General features: G+C 44.9%; 1 long non-coding RNA gene across 1 annotated transcript in view; it reads right to left on the bottom strand.

The window, feature by feature from the left end:
• Window positions 1-6,222: 6,222 nt before the first annotated feature.
• LOC112658084 (uncharacterized) overlaps window positions 6,223-20,258 on the bottom strand; it is a 52,559-nt gene continuing 38,523 nt past the window's right edge. Inside the window, exon 3 of the long non-coding RNA XR_007412722.1 lies at window positions 6,223-6,702. This is a non-coding gene — a long non-coding RNA (uncharacterized LOC112658084). The remainder of the gene's footprint in view (window positions 6,703-20,258) is intronic.

The raw sequence follows: 20,258 nt of genomic DNA, 5'->3' as shown, positions 1-20,258 counted from the left end.
TCTTCCCCATAGTCTGTAAGGTTCTTGGGCAGAGAACATTGGTACCTGACACATAGCAGGTGCTCAGTAAGTATCATTCCCATTAACAGACTATTTCAATAACTTACTTGAAGCTCAGAAAGGCCAAATAACCTGTTAGACATCACTCAGCCCATGAGTACCAGAAGTGGGATTTGAACCTAGGTCTGTTTGACTCCAAAACCCACGTCCTAACCCCACTGATGCTCCACATGATCAGCAAGGCTGGACATATCACTGCATGAGAGGGCACCGAGCAGCCGTAGTTGTGTCGTCTCTATCACCTTGTTTCTGCCTCCATGGCAGGGGAGAAGGAAGCTATACAGGCTCCCCACCAAGAAAACTTGATGCTTGTCCCAGACACCCCACACCTCACAGATGCTCAATCAGTATGTGTTGGGCATTCGGTGAATGTTCCTTCTGCCTGGGCCCCCAGACACCTCTCAGTGGCATACCAGTCTTGTGGACACCTGTGTCTATTTGGGGATGAGGGAGCAAAGTACAGGGGTACAGAGAAAGGACTCAGTCCCATCCCTTCAACCCCTCTCTTCTCCTGCACTCCACCCCAACCCAACCAGAGCAGGGTTAGTGAGCCATGGTTAAGAGTCGTCCTCACAGATGACCTCTACTGCTGCAACAGCCCAGAGCTTCCAGGTTGGGCTTTACCCTCATCGCCTCCTAAAAAGCCCTGCATTTATAACCAGATCTCCTCCGTTCCTACCACCCCATACCTTCAGGCTTTCTCAATCTTAGGTGAAGTGGTAATAAATTCACATTAGAATTTAATACATTAAATTTAATTCATGAGGGCAGCCCAGGTGGCTCAGCGGTTCGGTGCTGCCTTCAGCCCAGGGCCTGATCCTGGGACCAGGGATCGAGTCCCGTGTTGGGCTCCCTGCATGGAGCCTGCTTCTCACTCTGCCTGTGTCTCTGCCTTTCTCTCTCTATCTGTGTGTGTCTCTCATGAATAAATAAATAAAATCTTTAAAAAAATAAAAATAAAAAAATAAATTTAATTCATGAAATAAGTCCACCTGAAAATAAAATGCTAATTTTGTTGATCTGCCAAGATGCAATCTAAGTGACTATAATGGCTTGTCCTGCAAACCCAGCTTTAAGATGAGGCCTCACACAGCATCCTGCGAAGAGAAAGAGACAGAGAGCAATTTGAAGAATGGAGATGTTTCCTGAGGCCCCTGAGATGTTTCCTGAGGCCCTCACTCCGTGAGGATGGGCTTCTCAGGCTGAGGGACAAGATGGGAGGTATCTCTTCCATGACCAGTTTCAGCTCTCACAAAGCTTAACACTGCTTGTTACCTTAAGTGGATTCTGGTGTATAAATACGCACATCTTTTCATGCATCTTTGCCCCTAAATGAAAGCAATTAGTGTGTGATGCACAAAGCCACATACATCCTATCGTGGTAGGGAAATTATCTTCTGAGGTAATTTTCCTGGACATGATTTATTTCTTTACTTATGGACTTGAGAACCTGACCCCACTTAACATCCAACCATATTGTCGCTTATATATTGTGGGGAAATTGGACCTTAGATCCAAACAAGGGAAAAACAATCCCCTAAAATCCCACCACTATGTATTTCAGAGGGTCTTTTCTTTTCCTTCTTTTTTTTTTTTTTTTTGAGACTTACTTATATTAGAAAGAGAGAGAGAGCCTACTCTTGTGTGCTAATGAGAAAAGGGGCAAAGGGAGAGAACCTTCTAACATGGGGCTCCATCTCACAACCTTTGAGATCATGACCTGAGCTGAAACCAAGAGTCAGACACTCAGCCGACCAAGCTACCCAGGCACCCCTCGGAAGGTCTTTTCTTAAGGCAAATGTGTACAAAGGAGTATTTATTATATCTATATCTCATAAAGAAAAAACTGGAAAGAAGATGGTCTTTTGAAATTACAAGTTTGATTTTTTTCAAAGTCATAAGAACACCGTGGACTTCATTCTTTCCTTCTCCAACTCCTCTCCATACTCTGGACCAATTTTCTGCACCATTAATATTTGTACCAGAAAATCTCCCTGACACCCTAGATTCAAAGCAGGTGAGAGTCAAAATCACTCCCAATGGAAAAGGGCCCAAAGGAATGAGGACCAATCTTTTCCTTCTCCCCAGTTTGGCTTCAGGTTGGTTAGTCCTATAGGAAGCAAGCCCAAGAAGAGTGAATCCCTTCCCCAAATGACACATGTGTCCTGTCCACCCCCAGGATGCTGAGCTGTATCCAATACTTGTACCATCTGTGAACAGGTAGGCTCCTTACCATTCCCTCCTGTGACCAGATGACACAGGGAGAAACGGAATGGATACTTGGACTGGGAAAGATACAGCTGAGCCTTGAATAACGTGGGTATTAAGAGTGACCACTCCCACACACAGTAAAAAATCAATGTACAACTTTGGACTCCCCCAAAACTTAACTACTGATAGCCTACTGTTGACTGGACGCCTTACTAATAACATGAACAGTTGGTTGGCACATTTTTTGTATGTTATACATATTATATACTGCATCCTCACAATAAAGTAAGCTGGAGAAAAGAAAACATTATTAAGAAAATCATAAGGAAGAGAAAATACATTTATAGGAGTGTATTGTATTTATATAAAAATAACAACATATATACGTGAGCCTGTACAGTTCAAACTTGTATTATTCAAGGGTAAACCATATTTAGAAAATAAACACCCTTCTTTGCCCCATTCAAGCCATTTCTAGCTTAGCTTGTTTCTTTTCCCAGTCAAGAAGAAAGATAACTTGAAGAGCAATAGGGTTCAGTGTTGAGTACTAACTAGAAAAAAAAAAAAATGTTCAATATCCAATGTATTTTTTAAGGGCCTGGTCCCATTTCATTTTGCTTTCTTCACTACTTGGTGGTTGCAAATCTAGTCCAAGATTGGCTGAGGATTTGCAAAATCAGTGGTTTTGATTAAGTATTTAGACTTTGATCTTTGAATGGAATTAACCTTAAAAAGAAAACAGTGCTGCTTAGATGAAAGAAATCACCAGTCTCTTGCTCCCCCGAGTGTAGAGGTACTTCTATACTATGGCCAAATGACTACTAAGGTATTTAATAATTACCTTTCCAGTTAGAATGGCACATATTCACTACTCAGATTCAAGAATTTGTTTAAAAATGCAACTATAAATAGTGCAGGTACTTCCAGAGTTTCTAACATCAGTCTTGCAAATTTCCTGTACTTATGAATAGCCTGTTGTTCAAGCCACCCAACCACAGTCAGCAAATGGACTTGTGTGAGCTAGCACCCCTTCACCACCTTTGTATTTAGTTAACCATGTTGCTCCCAGAATAATTTAAGATGAGTTCTTAAAAATACATGCAATATGATGAAGGCAAAAACAATAGATACCTAAGGAAATTAAAGAAAAGAAGGAAACAAGAAAAAAAAAGATGAATATGTAAACAGTGAGATTTTAGTTCTGCAGGTTGTGAGGTCTCTACATTCACTCAAGATCACTTCAAATTTTAATATAAGCAATCAAAAAGGAAACATGGTGAGTTATATGATTTTGAGTATACATAAAATAAAATCCAGGTATTTAGGAGAAAAATAACTGTTCCTAGAACAAAGACCTCAGAGAAATTTCTTCCATTGATCCTTATAAAGAATACAATGTTCTTTTTGTTTTGTTTTGTTTTTATTGAAGTTCAATTTGCCAATATATAGTATAACACCCAGTGCTCATCCCATTAAGTGCCTTCCTCAGTGTCCATCACCCAGTTTGTCTCCCTCTCTAATTTTTCCCACTCCTTTTACCTTCTTTCCCTTTTAATTCCTTTCACTATTTCTTATATTCCCCATATGAGTGAGACCATATGATGATTGTCTTTCTCTGATTGACTTACTTCACTCAGCATAACACCCTCCAGTTCCATCCACGTTGAAGCAAATGGTGGGTGTTTGTCGTTTCTAATGGCTGAGTAATATTCCATTGTATACATAGACCACAGCTTCTTTATCCATTCATCTGTCGAAGGACACCGAGGCTCCTTCCACAGTTTGGCTATTGTGGACATTGCTGCTATCAACGTTGGGGTGCAGGTGTCCTGGCGTTTCACTACATCTGTATCTTTGAGGTAAATATCCAGTAGTGCAATTGCTGGGTGATAAGCTAGCTCTATTTTTAACTCTTTGAGGAACCTCCACACTTCCAGAGTAGCTGCCCCAGCTTGCAGTCCCACCAACAGTGCAAGAGGGTTCCCCTCTCTCCACATCCTCTCCAACATTTGTTGTTTCCTGTCTTGTTAATTTTTGCCATTCTCACTGGTGTGAGGTGGTATCTCATTGTGGTTTTGATTTGTATTTCCCTGATGACAAGTGATGCAGAGCATTTTCTCACATGCTTGTTGGCCATGTCTCTCCTCGGTGAAATTTCTATTCATGTCTTCTGCCCATATCACGTTGGATTTTTTGTTTCTTAGGTGTTGAGTTTAATAAGTTCTTTATAGATCTTGGATACTATAAAGAATATAACATTCTTACCATTTATAATGACAGGGACTTCCACAATTTTGTCGCTTAAAATATCCCTCAATAGGGGATCCCTGGGTAGCGCAGCGGTTTGGCGCCTGCCTTTGGCCTAGGGCACGATCCTGGAGACCCGGGATCGAATCCCACATTGGGCTCCCGGTGCATGGAGCCTGCTTCTCCCTCTGCCTGTGTCTCTGCCTCTCTCTCTCTCTGTGTGACTATCATAAATAAAAAATAAAAAAAAAAATCCCTCAATGTAGGCTGATGACTTCTTAAGAAAACTGAATTTGTCAAAAGCATTTCCACTAGAGACCAAAAAGCACGTGGTTCAGATCCACAGCTGGTGTGATTTGTGGATAGATTTTAAGAACGAAAACAATTGATAAACTTTATGACCTTCGGGCCATCCTCATCAAACCTTATTTCTTTAACCCCAGCATTTGTCAGCACAATGAGTTTGTGGTTGTTTTCTCCCTGACCAGCACTTGTGATGTCAGTTAAGCATCATTCTATTTGCTTTAACTTGAGCCAAGCCAGGGGTAGGACCAATATTGCTGATGGACAGTGCAGAGAACTGACCACACTTCATTCCTCTGTCCCTTTCTTCTCTTACTGGGAAGATTGGAAATGCCAATTTTTCCCCTTTTCTTTCTTTGCCATTCAAAGTCTACCTCCAGATAGCTTCTCACACAGTGCTGCCTTTAGACGAGTGCAGCTATGCCCCCACTGGAAATTTTCTAAGTCTACCTCTCTTGAGTCAGATCCTGTATCTTCTGTTTTGGATGCTCTCAAATCCCTCTATCCACCTCCTCCCCTATCCTCTTCCCAATCCCCAAACATATGGTGTTGATCAGATGTCCTGAAGGGCTCCAGACTTCATGTCTATAGAGTTGTTCTGGGGTTCTGACTGGGTTCACATTTCAGGAAGGCGTTAGGGAAAGTGGATCACTCATTTTGGCTAGCAAGATATTTTTTTCATGGGACTGCATAGGATTGAGCTGCCACGATGGTGCTGACATGCTGATTTGGGGTGACTCACATCAGACACAGGGGGGAGTTCAGGGCTCTGGGCTACCACTGACCATTGGACTTGAGACATGAGTAGGCTCTGCATTAGCTCTCTCCTCCTCCCTTTCCCTCCAAAAAAATCAGTGCCAGGGGATCCATACATTGTAGGGCATCCCTGCTCACATACACAGGCAGTTCATTTGCCTACTTTCTTCCAACTCCTATCTAGTGATCTCAAGTGGGAAAATGTTTCCCTCTTTTTCTCTTCCTTCATTTTATTCCATTTGTCAGCAAAGCCTAATCACATCTGATTAACTTAAACAGTGGGGCTGTGCCTTAGAGAAGAAAGAGAAAGCCATAGTCTAGAAGTCAAATGAGCCATAATAAAAAAACAGGACCATTACTCCCAAAGCCCTTAGAATATCTAAAATCCCCATCTAGAATTCTCAGAAAGTCTTCATCTGCCACTGCGACTAATAAAAGTGCTCACCCCTACCACCAACATTCATGATAATTAAAAAGGAATTCTTATTTGGTTTTATAGTTTTTCTATTTAAGCACTGATGGTGAAAAAGTAGTGTTTCATACTCACATTAATTCCAAATGGGCAAAATTTCAACTATATATGAAGTTAAACAAGTTTCAAGGATTAACTAAACCACACAGCCATATATAATGTTGTTTTTAATGAGAAAATGTATTCCCAGTTCCCATAACCACTTTATAATAGAACTTCTGGTATAGAAAGCTGGGTACTTTCTACCCAGTATCGCCTGCACATGTGAAAAGCAAGACTTGGGAACACTGACCACCACTGGCAATGAAGAATACCTGAGCATCGAAAGAACAGATTCTTCCAAAAATGGTCACTTTTAGAAGAAGTGAGTTCTTCCAGAAATTTGCTTGAGATATTGATGCTATTAAAACTATTACAACAAAAAAATCCCTTTGTTGTATGTATACATGCGCACATGAGTATCCACATAGGGTACATGCATACCTCCCAAAGATGTAGGAGTTGGACCAGGTCTTAAAGCACTGTTCAGTACACCAGTTCAAGTTTTGCTCCATTGACATTTGTATGGGGTCATATTGTCCCTCCGAGGAAGTGATGCAAACAATGGGGAAAGTTGTATTCTTTTCTTTTGGGGCTCCTGGGAATATTTAAACCTATTATCCAAAAAAAAAAATTACTTGTACTTTTGATCATGTAGGCATGTATCTGTATGACATTAAATTACTATGGGCCAAATATACAATGGGTATGGAAGCGCAGTGAGTTAAGGGATAGGCATCCCCAAATCCAGACCAGCTGTCCCACTGACTGTGTGACCAAGGCTAAGTTGGTCACACTCACCCTCTCTGAAACTCAGTCTGCTGCTCTGAGAAAAGGCAGGAGGGAAGCCAAATTCATGTCTAAGAGTGCTCCATGCTGAACACCTAGGAGTTTACCTCTTGACCAGCCCGGGTCACTTTAGGCTGTCATGATGTCCATGGTCATGATGACCTTTAGGCCAAGGTCAGCACCCTCTCACCTCACTCCTCCTTCTCCAGACATTTGGTGGCCTACTGTGTACACAAACCCGTGGAGTTTTGTGCTGCAGAGGATAAACAGAGTGTTGTTCCTACCCTGAAACTATGAGGGAACAGGGGATAGTATCACAACAAAAGGCATAAAACTTGGGAAGCTTGTCCAAACCACACAGCAAATTCATGGTGTGATGTTCACCCCACTGCAGGAAAAGCTGAAGATGTTTGCTGAGACCAATGATTCTTCCTTTTCTCACCTGCCAACTTCATACTCCTGGAGGCCCAGACAGCAAGCCCAGGGCAAGGGTGAGGATGGATTTTTCTTCCAGCTTCCACCCTCTTGGAGCAGCTAGCGCTGGGCGGCCCCTAAAAATGCCTGCCGGCTGCAGTGTTGGCCACACAGTCAGAAAAAAGCCCCTGGTGTTCATGGAACCTAAATGCAGCCTCCGGGATTAAAGAGGAAGAGAGGAAAGCTGTGTGAGGTGCTGTGGACAGTGTGTGTGTGGAGGGGGTGGGGGCTTCTGCATGACTGAGTTACGTTTTTACAATTCTAATAAGTTATGGATGTGTTCCTGCTGCATACCAGGCCAGAGCAGGATATGCTAAGAACACCGAAGTAGGCCTGCAGCAGGGGCTGAAGAAATTCCTCTCCCCTGGATTATAAACCCCAAGAAGGCCACAGTTTCATCAGCCTTACCCACTGTTGTGGGCGTAACTTCACATCCAAGGAGTCTTCAATAAATATTTGTTGTATGTTTGTTTGTTAATTAACCAAAAACCAAGTAGCCTTTGAGTGAGAGAAAGTTTATTTTCTTTTTTTTTAAGATTTTATTTATTTATTCATGAGAGACACACAGAGAGAGGGGCAGAGACATAGGCAGAGGGAGAAGCAGGCTCCCTGCAGGGGGCCTGATGTGGGACTCGATCCCAGGATCCCAAGATCATGCCCTGAGCCAAAGACAGACACTCAACCACTGAGTCACCCAGGCATCCCAGGAAGTTTATTTTCAATGAATAGTGAATGGGGAGGATCAGGCCAGAGAAAAGGAGACCACTACAGTCAAAATTGAGAAGGAAGTGGAAAGAGGACTACTCTACATGGCAAATCAGTGTCCCCTTCCCAGAACTATAAACGTTCACCCCAGAAATCTTGTGAGCCACCCTAGGCTGCTGTTTGCCACCCAAAGCTCTAAATACATTTTATGGTGGGGGGTGGGGGTGAAATATCAGCTCTTAGGGTGTGACATGATAACTCCACTTTCTGAAAAGGCTCAGCTTTGGAAAGGAGCCCCTCACTAGGTGAGGACTGGCCAGTTCACTCCAATTCTCCTTGGGGCAACTACTGGTCGGCCAAAGCTCTCTCTCCTCCCCCCCCCCCCCCGCCCCGCCCTCCTACCCAAAGCTGAGGCAGTGGAGGGCAGCAGCAAGAATTAAGAAGAGGAGAAAGCCAAAAAACTTCCCTTTATCCACTCCAAGCTCCCCCACCCCAACCCCACTGTCCTGAGATCACCCTCCCCAGGGTCAACATGGAGCAGGGGCTGAAGTCCCCCCCCCTACACACTCATCCATGGATGGCTCTCTCTTCTTTGATTTGTTGCTAATTTCTGGAAAGAAGGTTCTGGGAGCTGTGATTGTCCTGTACCCTAAAACTTTCACACCAAGAGAGGTGTGAAGGTGCTGGGATCAGATGGTGCCATTAACAGCAGCTGGGGTGGAGGCCACTGAACTCCCAGCCTTGTGAGTTTCACAGCCTGTGAATTCTGGTTGGTCCAGCCTTAGGGCTCCTTACACCCAGGTCCCACTAGCAGGACGCAGGGAGGGGTGTGAGGGGTCATATCTACTTCACTATCTCCTGAAACTGGTTCCAGAGCCCAGTGTGGGCAAACCACAGGCCTTTGAGGATTCGATGAGACGATGCATGGGCAGAACTTAGCACAGCGCTTGGGAAACAGGCACGCATTCAACAAATATTTATTAGTGGTTACTGTGTGCCAAGTACTGTTCTAGGCACTAGGGATACAACTGATCAAAATAAAATCCTGTTCCTCTGGAGCTTCCATTCCATTAAGGGAGGCAGATAATACATAAACAATAACGTACAACACATCGCGTACCATGGAAAAAATAAAGTAAGGGGAGGGAACAAGAGGCTTCCATCTAGGCTGGAGGATTGGATAAGGCCTCCCTAATGAAGGCCACAGCATACCCAGAGTTAAGAGGGCTGAGTCTAGAGTGGGACACTCTCTAGAACTAGTAGCTGTGACTTAACACAGAGTGGGAGGAGATGGGGAGGGGAGGAGGAGGTGGGTTTTCATTATCTGTCCCTCTCCGGAAAGAGTGTTTGGTAGAGTGTGAATGAACTTTCCAGAAGTCCTTCCTTCACCAGCTGCAAAGGAGTCATTGATTGTCCTAAAGTGCTGCCTACTTAAGATTGTTTCCAGATGCCTTAAACCAACATAGCAATCCCCTATGTGTTGGGAGGGGAGGAGGCTCCTCCCCCAATAGCCAGTATCGCCCAGGTGCAGCCTCAGTTTGCCCAGGATGATCAGTCTTTAGAGGTCTCAAAGCCAAAACATTTGGATCAAGTTCTTGATCTGGCACCGACTGACCTGCGTCCTTGACTGGGAAAATTGCTCGATCTCTGTGAGCTACTTTCTCTTCTGCAGTGTGGAGATGAGTAATGGTCCCCACCTTGTGGAGTGTGCCTGATGATAATGCAATATGATAATCCAGAAAAGCCCTTGGCACAGAGCCTGGCACACATAGTGACCTCAAAATGTTTGCTACAGACTCCAGGACCTTCATCTCACTGTGTATAAGACCCTTGACCTTTTTAAGCACTCTGGTGCCAAGGTGTGAGGTCTTTCAGCTCCTACCCAAGAAGCTGAGATCCAAAGACTACTAATAGTACATCCCTGTACTAGAGAAACAGGAAAACATATCCAAGAACCGGATGGCAACCCTTACCCTTCTGAAAGGCACTGACCCTCAAGAACATCAGCTGGTTTTACCACCTAGATTCATTCACACTTATATTCAGGAACGTTCCCTGATTTACCCCTGGAGAACCTGCTCCCCAGCTCCCAGTCCCAACACTTCAGAGGAAACCTCTCCTGGTGTCTCAGTGGAGCATGTGACCTGGGTCTCAACCAACCACCACATTCCATTCTCTTCACCACAGCGATTGGTCCAAGGACGGATCATGGCTCCATAAGAACCAGTGAGCACAGGCCTCCCCTTTGGTCTGTGGGAGAGCACACGCTCCCTTTCCTGCTGAACTGAACCTCAGGAGATGTGAATCAGAACGACTACAGGTTTCGTCTTCTTTAAAATCAGCATCCCCCTACTACTGTGTGAATTTTTTTTTAAGATTTGATTTATTTATTCATGAGAGACACACAGAGAGAGACAGAGGTAGAGACGCAGGCAGAGGGAGAAGCAGGCTCCATGCAGGGAGCCTGACGTGGAACTCGATCCCGGGTCTCCAGGATCACGCCCTGGGCTGAAGGCAGGCGCTAAACCACTGAGCCACCCAGGCTGCCCCACTGTGTGAATTTTAAATAAGGAATACAATCTCAGAGCCAAAGGATTATTTCATATATATGAAAAATTTTTGTACAAGACAAAGTTCTCCACAAAATGTCACTTACTAATACTTATTATTTCCAACCCCCCTGAAGTCAAGCTGCGAGATGAGATGAAGCTACCATTTACTGAATCTCTTACTTTGCATCGTGTGTTTTATATGTATTATTGAACGTTATTGAATTTAATACTACCAATGGTCCTTTGGGTTAGGCCCCACTTTATGGAAGAAGAAACTGAGGTTTAGTAAGATCAAATATGCCTAAATCCACACGGCTAGTGCACAGTGGAACAGCTTGCTTTGTGTTACATACTCATCCAGCCTTATAACCCATGGAGCCTCCAGGACCTGGCCAGACTCTGTGTGCCACATGAGGGCACATGAGCAGTTATACCCCAATTTAGCTGAGTCCTGGCCACTTTCTGCTCACTGGAACCTAACATTATCCATCCCTTGTCCTTCTCTCTCCCCTCTTTCTGATATCTTTTTTTTAAAAAGCCACTCCCTATTCCTTGTCTCCTGGTGCAAACCAGTCCAGGGGATGCCCGCAGAGCCTCCACCCAACAAGCTTAGCCAACAGGGTGAAGCAGAATCACTCAGCTCCTGCTGCACACACTTGCCAGCTGATCGTGGTATGGGCAGCTTTATTGGGTTTCAGAGATGGCTGCTTTCTCTTCTTAGCTCCTTCCTGCTTCCACTCTCACATCATGAGCTTCCTCTCAGGTCATCTTAGTCCATGGAGAAGTAAGGCCCTTTCCGGCTCTCTTCAGTAGATGAAATATAATCTCTTTGTATCTTCCTCTACCATTAGCCTGTGTGTCCCCACAGGCATCTCCTACCCTCCTGACCACACCTTTACCAGCTCCTCTTTCTGCCATCTGTCGAGTCTGGAGAGTCACAAAGATTCCATCTGGGACCCCATACTACTCTCCCTTTACCAGCTCTTCCTCAGGTCAATCACTCCTCTCCTGGCTTCAATGACCACTTCTGCAAGGATAGATTCTAACCATATCTCAGGCCTCTTTTTAACTTCCCATTGAACTTCCACTTGGATGTATAACTCTGTCACCTCAAAGCCTTCATGCTTAGATGGGGCCCCAAACCTACCCAATAATCAGCCCTCTCTCCCAACCCCCTAGGTCTATGGGCATGTTTGTCTGCTTTCAGTTTATGGGAGGAAAATCACAGCCAGGACTCTGTCCTAATTGGTGATGCTGGCCTCCACTCTCTCTCTCCCTAGTTTCTTTTTTTTTTTTTAAGATTTTATTTATTTATGAGAAACATAGAAAGAGAGAGAGAGGCAGAGACATAGGGAGAGGGAGAAGCAGACTCGCCACAAGGAGCCCGATGTGGGACTCGATCCCAGATCCCAGGATCATGCCCTGAGCTGAAGACAGACGCTCAACCGCTGAGCCACCCAGGCGTCCCTCTCCCTAGTTTCAAATGAGGTTCTTTTTTTGTTTTTTCAAATTAGTTATTTTGTAATAAGGTAGCAAATGACCACTCTGTAGCAATCCGAAATCTGGATGGCTTCACAGAGTATTGGTGCATTTCTCATTCTCATTCCAGACCAGCGAGAAACTAAGGGTGATGAACTCTGTTCCACCCAGCAATCCAGGGCCCCACGCCCCTTCACCCTAGGGTCTCTATCACCTCCTATGGCCTTGGGGTCCTGCACTGCCTCTCAGCATCCAGCTAGCAAATGAAAGACAAGAGCGAGCATGGTTGATCACAGGAACTGTTTTAGGGACCAAGGCTAGAGGTAGTATATGGCACTGTCACCCACCTTCCATTGGTCAGAACTCACTCATGTCCCCACCTAATTAAGAGAGACTGGGGGTGTAGTCTACTAGCTACGTGCCTCGGAGGAAAGAAAGTGGGGCTGGGGAACACATAGCAATAACCTGCAACCAAGAGCTCTCAGCCTACAGTGCTCAGATTGCAGCCTGACTCTCCAGGAGGCCCCACATCCTGAAGAATTGCAGCCTTCTCCCCAAGCACGCAGCCCAACCTCAGCTTTTCAACCTAGTCTTGAGTATCCGCTTAATGACATTGACCCCTACACAACTGCTAGCCTTCACTCATTCAACAAACATTTATTGAGCACTTAGGGTGTGCTAGTCACTACGCCAGAGACCTTTACCACCTCAAGCCCAAACTACTATGACCGCTGCCGAATGTATGTCTTTAGATTCCCTCCCTCCAACGTTTATTGCACACCGTCTCCACTTCATTTAATCTTAGTGGAAAAACAAAACATGTTCCGCCAGTTGTGGGTTCAGGAAACTCTTTTGTCATTGTTCTTTGCCTATAAAACTCAACTCAGTACAATAAACATTGTTTTCGCATCTGCTGTGCACCACAACAGCCAACAAGCTGGGTCCTTTCTCTCAAGGAACTCGCTTCCCATTCCTAAGAGGAAGTCGACAAATTAGAGGCAAGAAAACAAAAGAGGCCCAATCTTTTGACCAAGGGAAGTAGACATTCATTGCTCCCGCCTACCCAGTATCCATTCCCCTTTACTCTGGCAACAGCACTCTGCTGTTCTATTGGGGAATCTCTCAGTGTAGGTTCCTGCAGGAGCAGACTCTGGATGAGCAGATCCCAGGGTGAGTGGTTTCCTTAGGAGGTGATCTCAGGAAACACCAGCAGGGAAGTAGAAAAGTGAGGTTGGGAAAGGGGAAGCACTCAATAAAGGGTGCACTAGCCTTCAAGTGATGGCTCTGGACAACTAGAACTAATCCCACTGGGGACTTCTGCAAAACATTATAGATCAAGAACCTCAGAGTTTTCCCATCCAGGAGACAAGAGGATGAGAGTGTGTCATCGGTGGAAGACTGCTCCTAGAAGCAGTTAATTGCCTGGCATTTCTGGCCAGTCTTGAATGTGTGGAGGGGGGCCCTGGTGGTCACAGAAAGCCCTCAAGGCAAAGAGATGCTGATGTTAGCTGGAAATCGAGCCAACGTCCACTAAAATGGGAAGGGAATAAAATGGCCAAGGGAATAAGGATGAGGCATCAACAGCATCTGTTACAGTAACCATCCTTCCCTATGGTCATGGGTCCTCTCAGGCCATGTCCCTGGTCAGTGAGAGCCCCCTTATTCCCCTGGTCATAGTTCTAGTTCTGATGGGGGTAGGGAGTAGTTGCTCATGACCCAGGAGAGCCAATCAACAAGACTCATCCCTGAGAATTCTGAGAATTCTGCTAGAAACATTGAGCAAGAGATTGCTGAACCAAGATGATGTAAGCCTGGAGTTGCCAGGAACCAGCACATGGAGAAGGCCTGCTGGAAAGTGAAACCAACACAGATGAACCCAGAGCTGAGTGCTGACAACAGCTGAGCACCTGGATTTAGCCGTATTTCAAACTTATGCCTTTGGCTTTTTAATTAGATGAAACAATACATTCCCTTTATCTTAAATTAATTTGGAGTGGATTTTCTTTGGGGTTTTTTAAGATTTTATTTATTTATTCATGAGAGACAGAGAGAGAGAGCCAGAGACATGGGCAGAGGGAGAAGCAGGCTCCCTATGGGGAGCCTGAGACTCGATCCCAGGACCCTGGGCTCACACCCTGAGCCAAAGGCAGATGCTCAACCACTGAGCCACCCAGGTGCCCCTGGAGTGGATTTCTATCACTGGAAATGAAAGTAGTTCTGACTAATACATGGGGCAATCAAGATTCTCCAAAACAGGAACTCCTGGGTGGCTCAGTGGTTGAGCATCTGCCTTTGGCTCAGGGTATGATCCCGTTCAGGGATCGAGTCCCACATCGGGCTCCCTGCGAGGAGCCGACTTCTCCTTCTACCTATGTCTCTGCTTCTCTCTGTGTGTCTCTCATGAATCAATAAATAAAAATATAAAAAAATAAAAAATTCTCCGAAACAATGTCCCAGTTTAAGTTTCTATTATTATATCTCCCACAATTCTTCCACTCATGCCTGCACTGCTAGTCAGTTCATAACTGACCATTCCTCCAATGGATCGTGTTGAAATACACACCCACCCACTCCAAGCAATGCTCACCTGATCCCTACACTCCCGGACTGTCTAAATCCTCCCATTATTCAAGGCCAAGTTTCTGTCCTGTCCTCTTGGGTCCAGCCATCTTGACCACCCAAACTACAGCTTTCCTCTGAGCAACTGGACTGCCATTGTCTGCACCATTCATTTGGTGCCTTTTCATAACATGGCTATTTCTATAAAGTTGGTGTGAGTTTGTTTTCCTGGCTCCCCATCAAGACCAGCAGCCATGTGTTTAATTGTTTGTGCCTTTCAGAATGCCCCATGGGCTAGTATTATAGTATGTAAAACAATATCCTGGTGACTCAAATCTCTTTTTGGAAGTATCTTAAAAATGAATGAATGGTGATGACGGTTGTGTGAAGAATCTAGAATACAAGTATTTCTTACTTCTCCATTTTGCGTAAGACCAATTGAGCATAATTCTACTGAGGGATGCCTACCAGGGAATCCATCACTTCAGCCACACTGTGGGGCACTTTTTTCACATTGCCTTTTCCTGAGTAGCCCAGGCCACAGCTCACAGACCCCTTCTAGCCAATCTCCATCATTCCTCACATCTTGAAAGTCTTTGTATAATCCCTTCATGTTTTAAGGATATTCACATTATGTGTGTCTGTGCATGTGTGTGTGTGTGCACATGTGTGCCTATGTGTAGACATTTCTCAGCCTCCCTTGCTGCTGAGTATAAACATGCGGCTTAGATTTTGCAACTTAGATGTACATCCTTGAGACTTTGATTTGGAACAGGAGGGATGCACGCACATATTTTGTGGGTTCAGCAGGTGGCAGGAACAACAGGTTTGTTAGGTCAGAGGTGGCTGGAGCAGCAACTTCCTGCCAACTCAATCCTACAGCATGGCTCTGGGAGATGTTTCTAGAGGTTCAGCCTAGAGCCTTTTCCTCCAGCTCTTGTACCAATTCTGAGAGCTTCCCAATGTCCTCAGCTAAATCCCTTCCTGCTTCAGAGTAGGTACGGTGAACTCTGTTGTCTGCAACTGTGCACTCTAATGCAGCCCTGATAGCTTTCCCCACATCCCATGGATGAATTGAAGTTATGTGGCCTCCTCTGGCTGACAGCCAGCTTCAGTTCTTCCAGAGGTCAAAATCCCTGGAGCTTTTGGATTTATCTGCTATTTCACTCTTAGAAAGAAGAGAAGGGGGTGAGCAGCAAAACCAGATGGCCCTGGAAAATCTGCCCAGGCTCCTGGCATTCCGGAGGTTTTTCCTAATCTGATGGGGGACTCTCCCGTTCACCCAAAAGGTGACTTTTCATTAACTGGAAGGTTTAGCTAGGTAAATGCAAGATCACTTTGTGTTTCCTACAGATTTTTATGACCCTGGAAATTCATGAGTTAAAAAAAGTGGGGGAGAATCCCCCACTCTCTCTCGCAGTGTGAGGCTGTCTCTGACTCTACAGACCCAAGTTCCTCTGGTTTAGGTTCCTCTTGTCGGCTTCTGACTCAGCTAATTTTCCCCTTCTTTGGGCCTCTTGAAGACCTTTCTTAGTTCTCTCACCCCTGTTCCTGTATGGCTGCCTAAGTCATATTTTCCTCCTGGAGTGCCTGGTAACTTCCCAACAAAACTCAGCCATGTCTGTGAGGTCTGGGAGTCTGGGCCTGGGGTTGGGCTGGTCTTCATCCTTCATAGATGCTTTTTCTCTCCCATCTGACCCTGAATCCTAAGGAAAATCTTTCCTCTCCCTGCTTCATACTCTCTTCTCCAACTGGCTCCAAACTAGGCCAAGAATTCCCCAATCAGCAAGATGGGCTGCCTGTCCAAACTTTATGGCCTCTTCGAGGGGTGTTGTTGGGGGCAAAGGTAACAAGCCATGGGGATCCCTTGATTTTTCTAGTGCAGAACCATGTGCATGCATGAGGCCACCAAAGATGCTCCACGGAAATTCTCTCCACCCTACTAGACATTCATTCATTAACATTTATTCCTTGGAGAAATTGTTCTGGACTGAAACCCTATAAGAGGGCAGACTGGGAATCGCTTGCCAGGGTCTGTCATAGATAGGCTTTTGTAGACAATTCCTGGGCAATGGCTTAAGAGAAAACAAGGTCTCAGGAGGCCCCTCGCCTATCTGATCATGTGACCCCCTTGGCTTTGTTACAAGGACATCCTGTTCCTCTTGGAGTGATGGCTCTATTAGGGAAGTGACTGTCATATCTGGGACAGGAAAAAAGCTGTTTCAAGTCCTGAAGTAATCACTCAGTCAGTTATGCAGCCTTTTTAGGAACTGCCTAGAGAGTGGAGAAAGACCAGTCCTGAGGGAGGGTAACCAGAAGCCAATGTTCCTATGGCAAATGCATACCACCCAGCAAGGAGAAGAGGGGACGGGATTGCCTACCTCCCTCTTCTACTGAGACACATTTCTGGATGACCATGAAGTGATGACAGGTGAGAATCAATACACATGACCCCCAAAGCAAGACACAGAGGCTTTCTAGGGATAGGGAAGAATGAGAGCATCCCCATGTTCACAGCATCTTTGGGTTTCAAGAGCATACTGAGCAACAGGATGATACCTGAGGGCTGGGAAGGTCTCTCCAGGACTGGGTAGCGTCCCCTTGCATGCAATGAGAGACTTAAGAAACCTCACTGTGTGGGGGCACCTGGGTGGCTCGGTGGTTGAACATCAGCTCAGTTTGTGATCCCTGGGTCCTAGGATCAAATCCCTCACCAGGCTCCCTGCAGGGGACCTGCTTCTCCCTCTGCCTATGTCTCTGCTTCTCTCTGTGTGTCTCTCATGCATAAAGAAATAAAATCTTGAAGAAGAAGAAGGAGAAGGAGGAGGAGGAGGAGGAGGGGAGGAAGAAGAAGAAGGCAAGTCACTGGCATATTTCCTTCAGGAATCCTGGGAGTTAAACCCAAAACTTACCACTTCCTTACCACGAGGGTAGAAGGAGGGAAAGACAGATTACATTCAGAAAGCTCATGGACCCACACATAATGACCGGTCAGTGGAAACAAGAAAGAGGAAAGGCTTTACTTCTGGAAAGAGTATCTATGTTTTCAGTGTCATGCATTTGCCTGAACACTATAGGTGTTCAACACTTCTTTATTGAGTGAATGGGTTCATATTTATGTGTAGAATTTTTATATTATTCCACATTCTCAATTTTCTCAAGAACAGAGGCCATATATCTGTTTGAGTCTCAGGGTGGTAGAAAGATTCCAAGTCTAGATTTCGCTTCTCAAACATCAATTAATCGTGTTAATATGCACTATTTGCCTGATAAATAAAAAAAGAGAAGCAATGAAAGGAAGAAGGGTGCTTTACTATAAGCCTATAGAGCTCTGGGTTTACCTCCAGGGAACCCTGGCCTCACCCAAGGGGTGTCAACATTATCATGCAAAATCAAATAAAAATAACATTGCCCTCAGAAATTCTAGGGCAGCTACTATTTTGAGCACCTAGGTTGGAGATGTAGATATTTGACATGCTTGCTACTGCCTTCTATTCTGTGCCCATGACAGACATCACTAATCAATCATTATAGTCCTATATCTAGGGTCCTTCTCAACATTTCATTCCAGGCAGCCACTACCAATCAACTAGAATTCACACAGGGAAAGAAATCAGTTTGTCATCCTTGCTTTGTGATACTTTTATCACGTGAAGATTTGAGATACTTTTATATCCTAAATCTATCTGGAAATTCTCACAATATTCTTTATAATAACAGTGAACACTAAAATTACAGAATTACAAATCTGATCTCTAAGGGACCTTAGAGATCATCTAGTTTAATTCCAAATACAAGATGAGCCTAGAGCATCTTACAGGACAGATTGGGACACTGAAGTCAAGAGAGGTTAGGCAATTTGCCCAAGCTCAGAGCATTAGTTAATGCCATTAACAATCCCTTACATGTGTCTAGGGCTTCAGAAATGAAAAAGTCCTTTTACCTGAAACATCTCATGTGATCCTTAATTCATTCATCCCATAAATATTTATTGAATTCCTACAGTGTTTCATGTACTATGGTGGGATTAGGAAATCAGTAGTTAGTAAAGAAAAAGGAAAAAAAAGGTTTGATTCCTTCATTCCATTTAGATAGAGAGCCTTAAAATGACCCCCTGACCTGGGCAAGACAGACACGAATCTTCTCCATTTTTTAGGCACTAGGAGGCATGACAGTTAAGAGAGAACATGACATTGGGCACCTAGGTGGCTCAGTTGGTTAAGTGACTGTAATCAGCTCAGGTCATGATCCCAGGGTCCTGGGATCAGGCCCCATGTCGGGCCCCATGTCGGTCCCCATGTCGGGCTCCTTGCTCAGCAGAGAGCCTGCTTCTCCCTCCCCCTCTACTGTTCCCTCTGCTTATGCTCTTTCTACCAAATAAATAAATGAAATATTTTTTTAAAAGAGAGAGAGAGAGAATATGACACTGATTTAAATTTTTTTTTAAAAAAGGGTAGCTCTGGAATTCACGAGATCCTTCATGTTGACACTTTTGAATGAGGTCACTGGTGTGTGGCATGCAGGGACCAACTTTGCAGACTCCCCAATCATTTCTAAATCCACTCCCCCCCCCCCATTTCAGAATGCACAGATTTTCAAAGAGATGTTCCAGGATCTACCTCTCTATTCAGGGATGGGTGATGAATTTTCCCACCTGTTTAAACAATTTCATAGGGGCTTTTTTCTGCAGACTGGTGACCTCTGGCCCTGTAGCCCACACAGGGAGGCGAGAAGAGTGCAGACACGAGAATGCAGAGCCCTGGATCTGGTTCCCCCTTTATGGCTCTAGCCAGCTAGTTCATCTTGAACAAGTTACATTGCCTTTCTAGGCCTCAGTTTCTCCATCTATGAGGGAAATTGAGCCACGAGAACTCCAAGCCTTCTTTTTCCTGACAGTTGACAATTCTGCCTCCCTAAAGGAAGAGGCCAGCAGCTCAGCCCTACTTCATCTCCTCCTTTGACCAGACATTGTGTGTCACAGCTGTCTCTGTAGCCTGGACCCATCGAGCCAACAGCAGCTCCAAGGAAAGGTAGTGAGATCCAGGAAAGCCCCAAGTCCCGAGGTGTCATCATGGATCCAGCTGATCGTGAGCAGCCAACTCCTCCTCTACACGTCATGGCTACTTTTTCCCCCACACAACCATAGCAATATGATCAAAGGAGAAGCGTCCTATGGAAATGCTTTGAGAATATTAAGATGCACCCATCATGAAGGAAGGGAAAAGGGATGAGCTAAGTAACTTGGAAAACAGTGTTTTGACAGGGATTTGTAAAGCTAACGACTAAAAGAACTAGATGAAAACACTGTATCCTCAAAAATTTCTTCCATAGGGCTATGGATTAACAATTCTGAAACTACATGCATAGTAAAGTTGAACAAGTAAGTGTGTAAATTGCAGACCGGGAGCCAGGTTTGGCAATGTCAGAGGAAGGAGGGACAATAAGGAAAGACAGAAGGACAGGACAAACCCAGGGGTGCTGGATGCGAGTTGGAGATACTGGTGCAAACTTACTTTTATTTAAGTATATACCGAGACAGGTGTAGAAATGTAGGTATGTGCAGATACATCAGCTAACCTCAGTGAAGAAGCTTCCTAACTGTGTCCACTGAG

Source organism: Canis lupus, chromosome 8 (assembly GCF_003254725.2).
Source record: "Canis lupus dingo isolate Sandy chromosome 8, ASM325472v2, whole genome shotgun sequence".
Taxonomy (NCBI): Eukaryota; Metazoa; Chordata; class Mammalia; order Carnivora; family Canidae; genus Canis; species Canis lupus.
This window is presented reverse-complemented; position numbering and strand designations above follow the sequence as displayed.